General features: G+C 38.6%; 1 long non-coding RNA gene across 1 annotated transcript; it reads left to right on the forward strand.

Annotated features, from left to right (window-relative positions):
* The first annotated feature begins 424 nt into the window (after positions 1–424).
* Positions 425–7,824, forward strand: LOC311248122. Its single transcript, XR_014620914.1, has 3 exons — positions 425–508; positions 837–894; positions 7,554–7,824. It is a non-coding gene; the product is annotated as an uncharacterized lncRNA (long non-coding RNA).
* Positions 7,825–9,941: the final 2,117 nt, after the last annotated feature.

Raw genomic sequence — 9,941 nt, forward strand, 5'->3', positions numbered from 1 at the left:
ATGTCCCTATGCCATAAATGTCATGTATGTTGTGTATGTCATAAATGTCTATATGAATTGAAAATGGGGGACCCTGATGGAAACAAGACAAACGTCTTTCTCTGGTCTGCATCCCCTTAACAATTGTGTATTGAGCTGTACTGTACTGTACCCATTCTGCAATCTGTTAATAAAATGTTCAATCAATCAATCAAAGTTTGTAGTCACTTGAACTGTGAATTCTAAAAGACAGACACTTCTAAAAGCACCCCTCCCCCAAAGACTAATGAATTGCGTCACCTCCCCCTCCCCTAAATCCCATTTGTCCAATCACATTCTATCACCGCTCAACTGTATGCAGCTTAACAATTGTCTGTCTATCGTCATATTTTTGGCCACAAGTGGCGCTGTTGCGAGTTTGTGGTGGCGCTGTTACAACATTTAGGAAATAGGAGCAGAGAAGAAGATCCCGATTTACAGAGCTAAGATCAACAAGTTAACGTTAGCGCCGCGGTTTGAAACTTTGAAGGTGAGTGTGTAAACTAGTCAATACGATCTTAAACATGTCACAACAGCAGTCATAGTGTATATTTTCAACAATACGTTTGTTTACCAATAGGTTAAAGTGTTTTTGAGTTCGTGTTGGCTTGGCACTGTTTCAACATTTCGATTTAGGTGACTCGACTCAGTCTCGTGTTTTCTGCTACAGCTACAGCTTATCTATCATAATAACGTTACATGTATGGGAGTTTGCAAAGTTTAAATTGTATTAGCTGTTACATTAATACATTGTGTCCTCCTATCTATCTATCTCAAATCTCACTGTCTATCTGCTATGCTTTTATCTTTTACTCAAGTTTATTTGAAATCGAAGACACTCTGACGTCACGAGACCGCCGCCATCTTGGTATGAGGGTAACAAACTGATTTCTACCATCAAATGTGTAAACTGTTAATATGTACCTCAGTTGCGTGTGGGTCAATGAACACACTTGGGTTTATCAAACCGTGGGTTTAGTCTAGATGGAAATAGGGGTCCACGCGCACTCCCCGGAAATGTTTATGCCACCTGATTTTTCTTAATCCTTAAAGTGTCTACTTTCAGAGTCTGCCAGGTGCCAAGCTGAAATAATGTCCGAAAGGCTCAATTTTTAACCCTTTATTGCACCTAACACAAAACCGAAACATTAAAATTTGATGTAGCAAGACTCAAGAGGCATAATCTTTGAAGTAAACAACATACAGAGACAAATAAATGCATTTTCCCATACAATTCTGACCCTAGGAATTCAATGGAATGGTTATTTTTTTGACATTTTACAACATTTTGACTGTATTTCTGGACAAAAACAGCAAACAAATGCAAGAAATGCGTGTCTAACCAACTACATTTTTATTTTTCAAACGCATAGTGAATATAGTGAATATTTGTTGACAATCAGTTTTTTTTTCAACCCTCCAACTGTTTATTTGGAAATTATATTGGGTACCAAGCTCAAATAATGTCCCAAAGGCTAGTTTTAACCCTTTATAGCACCTAACCCAAAAATCTAAAAATGAAAATATAATGTAGAAGAGTCATAACTTTTGAAGTAGACAACCAATACATTTACCTTTTCATGTCACTACCAACTTGCTGACCTAAACTACTCATCCTCATCGTCACTGAAGAGATCTTCTAATTCAATTTCTTCCATCTCCAGCTCTTCATCCTCATGCTCGTACTCTCCATCCACTTTACCCACAGACAAAGTTATTGTTGGCGTAATCGGTCACCTTGTCAAGGGCTGCATGCTCTTCTGACTCTGCTCTCTGAGCCAGTACCTCAACAAGAGAAGGAGGGAGGATGGGTCCAATTGCCCAGACCGGTTCCAACACCTCCTCTTCTCCTGTCTTCTCCCAGCCCATGCCTGGATCATGTGGTTTTGGGCTCTTGATTATTGCCTTGTCTGCTCTCTTATAGAAGGCTCGCTGGACATGTGGAATGAGACGGACCTTGGCAGGCGTTCCAGGTCTACTTTTGACTTGGAGTCCAGGACTTTGTCAGCGCCGACCATCTTTCTCATCATTTTCACCCGTACTGTGTCAACTGATGTCATCCGTGCTTGGCCATACATAATGCATGTGAAGCTCTCCATCTCCTCTTGAAGCTCATCAGTGACCATCCAGTCTGCACCAAGCTGCCTGAAAGCTTTGTGGAGTTTACGAGTCTTTTCCAGCTTCTTCAGGGGATTCACCTTGCATTTGCCTTTAAAAGCGCTGATACAGTCCTCCCCAGTAAAGTCGTAGAATCCCAGCAGTGTGCTACAATAGTCGGGGCCCAGTAATTCCTCAGCAGCAGGGGTAAAGTTGGCATTCTTGGGGAATTTGGGGCCAACTCTTTTGAATGCCAGCTCTGGCAGCGTCTCGGGAGGCGTGATCTTAAGGCTTCTCATCTTGGATGACCTGTCATAGAGAGGAAGGGTCCTTTTCTTGGTGCTCACATGGCTCTCCTTCACTTCTTGAATCATGGTTCCCCCGGCGCTGTTTACCACATTTGAACCATGAACGTTGGTGGTGATTCTGTTCAGGTTGTCCCACTCGCTGTGAAAAACAGTGTTTCCCTCGCCAGTGGTGATTTCAGGGGTCATGTTGGTGGACATCTCATCAAAAGCATTGGCCATGGCTGTCTCAAGTTCCATACTGAAGTCGTATGTCTCCGAGTGTCCTAGTCGTGAAAGGATGGTTGTGAGCTGTAAAGAATAAGATAAACAAATGTTTTTTTGTATCAATATCAAATACCTGTATGAAGCATAGTTGAGCAATGACAATGTAGGACCTCATAAGCAATAAGTTAGTTGATCACTCACCTGTTTGCTTCGATAGAGGTGCCGAAGTGTGGCACACAGGAGGATGTGCTTTTGGAGTTTCACTTCACTTGCTGTTAGTTGCTGCTCGACACTAGGGCTGCACGATTTTGGGAAATAATCTAATTGCGATTTTTCGGACAGATATTGCGATTGCGATTATAATTTTTTTTAAGCAGCCCCACAGAGGTTTATTGTAAAATGCGGCTTGCATCTGGCCTACGCGGTGGGTCTGTTCGGGACACAGAGTCTGAACATTTTTCTTTTTACCTGGGAATCGATACCGGTACGGTACCCAACGGTACCTTTTTTTCCCTGTACTTTACTCTCCCTCTCTGAAGTAAACTTCACAACACACAATCTAAAACCCCTTACCTCCCTCTCCCAAACTGTTCCTACAACAATTTTTTTTATGTTGCATGATCATGTATATTTTGTATTATAATTTTTTTTGTGTTTAAATATCAACATTATCTGGCAATCCTCAGTAAATACTATCAAATGAGATATGAGACACGTGCACACACACACAGAAAAGGAGAATTGCTTAAATTATTTTAGAATACTTCAGCTAATGAAGTTAAATGTTTATTATCAACTATCCAGTTCGTTTTTATAGTGCAACGTTTTTCTACATTAATTGAACCAGTAGAGAGAGATGCCCCCACCCCCCCCCCCCCCCCACCCTTTCCTTACTCGGCTCAGATGTTTTCTCTGACTTGAGCAGGGTTAGCTAGGAACAGCTTTCTCAAGCTTCGCACCTTGGGCATGGAATGGGCTACAGGACCATTATCCACTTACACCCCAGTCTCTCTTGGTGAATTTAAATCTGTATTACATAACTTCCTACAAGAAGAATGTTGCTGCTTTCTGTAGTCGGGTCCCAACTGCAAAATTACTGTATTACCCTGTATTATACACTTTTACTATCATGTAGACTATTCTGCTTTGTTTTTGTGTTTACATGTGATGTATTGTATATATTGTATACATGCACATTTATTATGTTCTTGTGTGATGTATCGCAAATTTTTATTGCTGTGTGACTCTTTGAATGCCTTTATAATGTGAGAATTGAGGGTGAGTGCTGCTTCTTGTAGTTAATCAGATGTTCCAAGTTTGTACGCACATTTAACTGCTTCATCTACAGTAATGCTTGAGCTGTATATAAGGTTCAACTCTAGAATATTCACTATGTGCTTTAAAAAATGAAAAGGTAGTTGGTCATACACACGTTTGGCCATTTCTTGCTGTTTTTGTCCAGAAATACAGTCAAAATGTTGTCAAATGTCAACAATAACCATCCCCTTGAATTCCTAGGATCAAAATTGTGTGGGAAAATGTATTTTCGCTCTGTAAGTCGTCTACCTCAAAAGTTATGCCTCTTCTACATTATATTTTCATTTTAAAAATTTTGGGTTAGGTGCTATAAAGGGTTCAAACTAGCCTTTGAGACATTATTTCAGCTTGGTACCCAATATAATCTCAAAATAAACACTTGGAGGATTGAAAAAAAAAATTATTGTCACCAAATATTCACTCTATGCGTATTGTATTGTATTTTTTGTCCAGAAATACAGTCAAAATGTTGTCATGTCAAAAATAACCATCCCATTGAATTCCTACGGTCAGAATTGTATGGACAAATGTATTAATTTGTCTCCATGTTGTTTACTTCAAAGGTTATGCCTCTTGCTACATCACATTTTAATGTTTCGGTTTTGGGTTAGGTGCAATAAAGGGTTAAAAATGGAGCCTTTCGGACATTATTTCAGCTTGGCACCTGGCAGATTCAGAAAGTAGACACTTTAAGGATTAAGAAAAATCAGGTGGCATAAAAAGTTCCGGGGGGTGCGCGTGGACCCCTATTTCCATCTAGACTAGTTTATTTAACATCTAGTTGTGACGTGACGACAAGAGCAGGTTCACAGTAGCGAGGCAGTTTGTAAGCAGTAGTACTACAGGTACGGTGGCTCGTAGTAGACGATAGTCAAACTGGATAATCATTTAGCCAATGATCTACAAAATGCATGCGTTGAGCTCCGTTTTTATTACATGGAATTATAAACAAAAGGTCAAGAGCAATGTGTTTGGTTAGCAGACATGTCCAAAAAAGGAGTAGAGGGAAGCTAAGCTTATTGATCCCTACCCCCTTACATTTATGTTTGTTCTTCCATTAATTTGACTAGATATAACATAATTTAGTATAGGGCTGGGCGATATGGAAAAAAATCATATCGCGATAACGATATGATAATTTTATTTTATTTCTCGATATCGATAATTATCGAATTGTTATAAGTATAAAAATTTTTTTTTTTTTTTTTTTTTAACAACAGATGTTTGTTTATTTTGCAGAAATTCTTTGTCATTGCCGCCATCTTCAGTGTTACATCCCCTCACACTCCAGTTCTCAGGCTGCAGCTGGTTTAAAAGCTAAAGTAAACCGGCTTCTCTGCTGGCTGTGGCTCCAGAGGAGTTGAACAGTTCTGGCTCTGCTAGTTTATTTTCGATCTTTTGGCGCTTTTTTGGTGGACAAACCACCGCACTGTGACTCGTGACTGGAGTCTAGTTCTGCTAGCACACATAGCCTACTGTGTACAGATGGTTTCAAAATGTATTTTAAATTAGAAAGCAAACAAAATAAATGGACAAGAGAGAAATAAATCTGAATTTGGTCAGTATTGTCATTTGGACAAGCAAAGCCATTACTTTAAGTTGCAGGCAAGAAAGACAGTCTGTCCACTGTCTCTGGTTTTAAAACTGCCCTGTTGCAGGTAAAAAAGGAAAAAAAAAATTTTCGATTTTTTTTTTATTTTGATATTCGATATCGATTATTAAAATATATCGCGATATTTATCGTTATCGTTATATCGCCCAGCCCTAATTTAGTATATTACAATATAGAATATACTTTTACTTATACCGGTATTTAAAAGAGAAAAATCAAATAAAATTGATTCACTTGACAGCAGTGAATATAGTACAGCACTACATAACACAATATAACATAACTTTGTTTATCCTCATTACTCATTTCTGTATTTCTCTAATGTGTGTTTTTTTTAGCTGCTTTTTAAATTGTGCTACATGTTTACTCAGTTTGATGTATTCAGGTAAATTATTCCACAACTTCACTCCACACACCGATATGCACATGCTTTTCAGCGTAGTGTGTACCATTTGTTGTTTAAGATTCCCTCTCCCTCTTAAGTTATATTCTCCTTCCCTGTCTCTGAACCATTTTTGAATGTTGCCTGGGATTAGTTTGTATCTGGCTTTGTATACAATGAGGGCAGTTTTTAAATCCACTAGATCCATACATTTCAATGCTTGTAGCTTTATAAATAAGTTATTAGTGTGTTCATAATATCCTACATTGTTGATTATTCTTATTGCTTTTTTTGCATGGTGCATATTGGCTGTAGAGTGCTTTTGTAGGTATTACCCCACACCTCCGCACAGTAGCTCATATAGTCATATACCATAGGAAGAGTGTACAGTACAGTGTATACAGTGTTTTTTGGTTTAGAATGTGCCTTATCTTGCATAAAACACCAACACTCCGTGCCAATTTAGTCCTGACATATTTGATATGAGGTTTCCAGTTGAGTTTGTTCACGGTATCCATAATTTCATTTTTATCCGTTTTTCTCAAGAAGATGGTACTTGTGTTTCGTTATATAAAATAATTAGAAACACCTCCCCCTTGTGGCGGGGTTATCTCCTCTGCCAGTTTACATTAACAAAGAATCTGTTGAATCTTTCTGCCACCTCATTTTTCTTACTTACTGACTTTCCCTCATCTATAAATTAATCTGGAAAGCCAGAACTGTTGATTTATTTCTTAGAATTGAGTTTCGAACCTGTCCATCTCACAACTGATGTCTCTACAGGTGTGTGTGCGTGTCGTGGTGGCTTGGGGCGCAGCGACACGAGAAGGCCTGAGCTCAGTGTTTTGGGCACATGTAGTGATGCAAGATATATCGGCCGCTGATATAATATCGGCCGATATGGCCGTTTCTTTACACATCGGTATCGGTCCGATATCAAGATTGGGCCGATATAAAAAATTATTATTATTTTTTTTACATGTTTTGGCCTTAAAGGGGAGATGAAGCGTTAAACAATATGAGCCTAGTTTGTTTGTTGTGTACCTTGGGTAAGACATGGTCCTATAATCAAATGTGAAATCCTGCTTATTTGTCTGAAAACTCGTATTCAATTTAATATTTAATATATTTATTATTGTTGTGAGAGTAAGAATGCTTAAGTGCCTGTAGTAAACTGTGCCGTACTGTGTTTAAGCCAGAGCAGCAGACGGAGGACCTGTTGGTTCTGACCGAGTCCTGGTTCTGCCTGCTGTCCCACCAGCCCATAGACATGTTCCGGGGAAATCAGCACACAGCCTGAGCTGCACTGTGGGGCGATGAGCATATTCACTGAGTACTGAGCACAATGTTGCCACTGTCTCCTCCATAGACATATATAAAGACTAGATGACTCACTGGCCAAGTTAGTAGACAACATTGTCCTAATAAATTAAATGAGTCATATAAATCTTCAATCGCAGCAGGGACCTCAACAGGGGCCGCACCATTGTGCAGGGCTGGGGGTTTTCAGCACATTTTATTATCATAAAATGTGTTTCTTGATATGAAAATGTGCTTCTTGATATGAAAAGTATCTGACTGATGCACCTAAATTATGTATTTCTGTTTGTCTCAGGTGATGTGATTACTCAACAGTTTGGGGACTTTCTGTCTGTTGAAGCAAGAGATAACGGCTTCCTCGCCTACGGGAAGGCTGGGTCCTGGTCCTGGCCCAGCTCATCACAAAATCCAACACCCTCAGGAAGCGCCAGAGAAAAGATGGTGGAACTAAAAATGGTTGAAGCAGAATTGGAGAAGAGGGCCATAGAACTGCGATACATGCCCCCCACATGACATTATATACATTGGAGAGTATATACATTTGAGGGGGAAGAAACTGTACATTGGAGGAGGTGGGGGTTGAGTAGGTGGGGCGGGGGGGGGGGTAACTGTTCATTGGAGGGGGTTGGGTTATAGTCCAGTCATTATAGGCCAGAATTAGGCTAAACCTAGGACAAATTGCAACATTAGCAAACTCAACTGATTTTGTATCCTCAATGTCTTTAGTGAGAGAGAAAAAGTCCCAAGGAATCCCATCATGGGAAATGTGTTTTTTTTCAATGTTTTGTTACCCCTATAGTCCAGTCATTATAGGCCAGAATTAGGCTAAACCTAGGACAAATTGCAACATTAGCAAACTCCCTCAATATGTCTTTAGTGAGAGAAAAAAAGTCCCAAGGAATCCCATCATGGGAAATGTGTTTTTTTTTCAATGTACTTGATTGCTGGCAGGATCACTGACGACACTGTCTTTCAGAGATTGTGACGCGTTCAAATTTTGAGGTAGCTCAAAAGTAAAGATACCATTTGATTCTAGACAACCTCGGGTTTCCAATGAGACCAACCATGTCATGTTACCTCATTGGAAAGGGGGCTACATACCTAATTATTCAAAGTTAAGATGATTTTTTTTGGGGAGGGAAATATGGCCATCACCATTTTTCAAATGGTCCCTTGGCCTTCTACCTCAATATATGTTAATGAAATGGGTTACATGGGTACCTACAAGCCTCCCCTATACAGACATACCAAATTTATGTTAAGCCCATGTAGTTTTGTGCAAGAATCATGTAGTGTTTTGCATGCTGTACAAATATGTAGTTTCCGCCTATTATAAAAACCCCCATCTCCATGGACCTATCCCCACGGACATAAACCCTTGAGCCCCATCCTCGTGGACTGAGCTCCACAGAGCCTATCTACTAATATTCCAAGAAGAAAACAATTTCTTTATCAAATGTTTTGATTAGTTCTAGCGTGTATGCTAATTGGTGCATATCAAATAAGATAATGTGTGATTTGCATGAGTAAACAGAATAATTCAATGAAGTTGTGATTGACTTTTTTTCTTGTCTTTGTGTGTGTAATCAGCTTGTGAGTTTTTATAGTGATATCTAAAAGTAAAATTTTCACCACTGTTATAATCGATATGAACATATATAGGTCGTTTTCAAAACTTTCCCATGATGGGATTCCTTGGGAGTTTTTTTCCCTCACTAAGGACATAATGAGGATACAAAATCAGTTGAGTTTGCTACTGTTGCAATTTGTCCTAGGTTTTTTCATATAATGACTGGACTATTAGGACATTTACAGAGGCCAGTTTCGAATTGCCGCCTCCAGTAGGTTCTCCTTGAGAGTGGTTTTGAAAGTGGGTAGTGATTCACATTCCTTTACAGCTGTGGGTAGGGCGTTCCACATTGATGTGGCATAATGTTTGTTTGTTATGTTTTAATAAACATCTTTGGACCATGTGTACATTTTTTATTCAAATACAAAAGTCTGGTGCAAATTTCGCTTGAATACGCTCATTGGAAATACATTTACTGAACAAAATGTTGATGTGTTCAATAATTATTTCCCCCACTGTACACTGCTATCATACATAGTTATATGGGTTATATGCAGGTGTATAAGTAGGTATATAGAATTATTATGGTTATATATGCTGTAAATATAAATTAATACTCTTGATTCCAGTCCAGTTCTGCTTGTGGAGCAGACCTCAATCACACTAATCTGTAAATTCAACTAAATTTATTTATTTAATAAACATTTATATGTAAACATGCCAGATTGTAGCTATAAACTCATTTCCATCTACAAACTTTAACACACTTGGGTGGTTACTGTATAAAGTAGTAAGTCACTGGATGGTAACCTGGTTACTGTATTATTAAAAACGGTAAGTCACTATGGTGAATATTAGGGATGTCCGATATTATCGGCCGATATCGGCAGTAAAATGTGATATCGGAAAATATCGGTATCGGTAAAATTTTTTTTTTTTTTTTTACATTTATTTAACCTTTATTTACCCAGGCAAGCAAGTAAGAACCAATTCTTATTTGATTTATTGTCAAAAGTATGCATGTTGGTTTAATTCAACAACAAGAGATATGTAATGTTAATTTTTACTTTTTTAATTATCATATTTTGCACAGATAATGCTTACATTTAGAAA

This window comes from Notolepis coatsorum, assembly GCF_963971535.1.
Source record: "Notolepis coatsorum genome assembly, contig: SCAFFOLD_311, whole genome shotgun sequence".
NCBI classification, from domain to species: Eukaryota; Metazoa; Chordata; class Actinopteri; order Aulopiformes; family Paralepididae; genus Notolepis; species Notolepis coatsorum.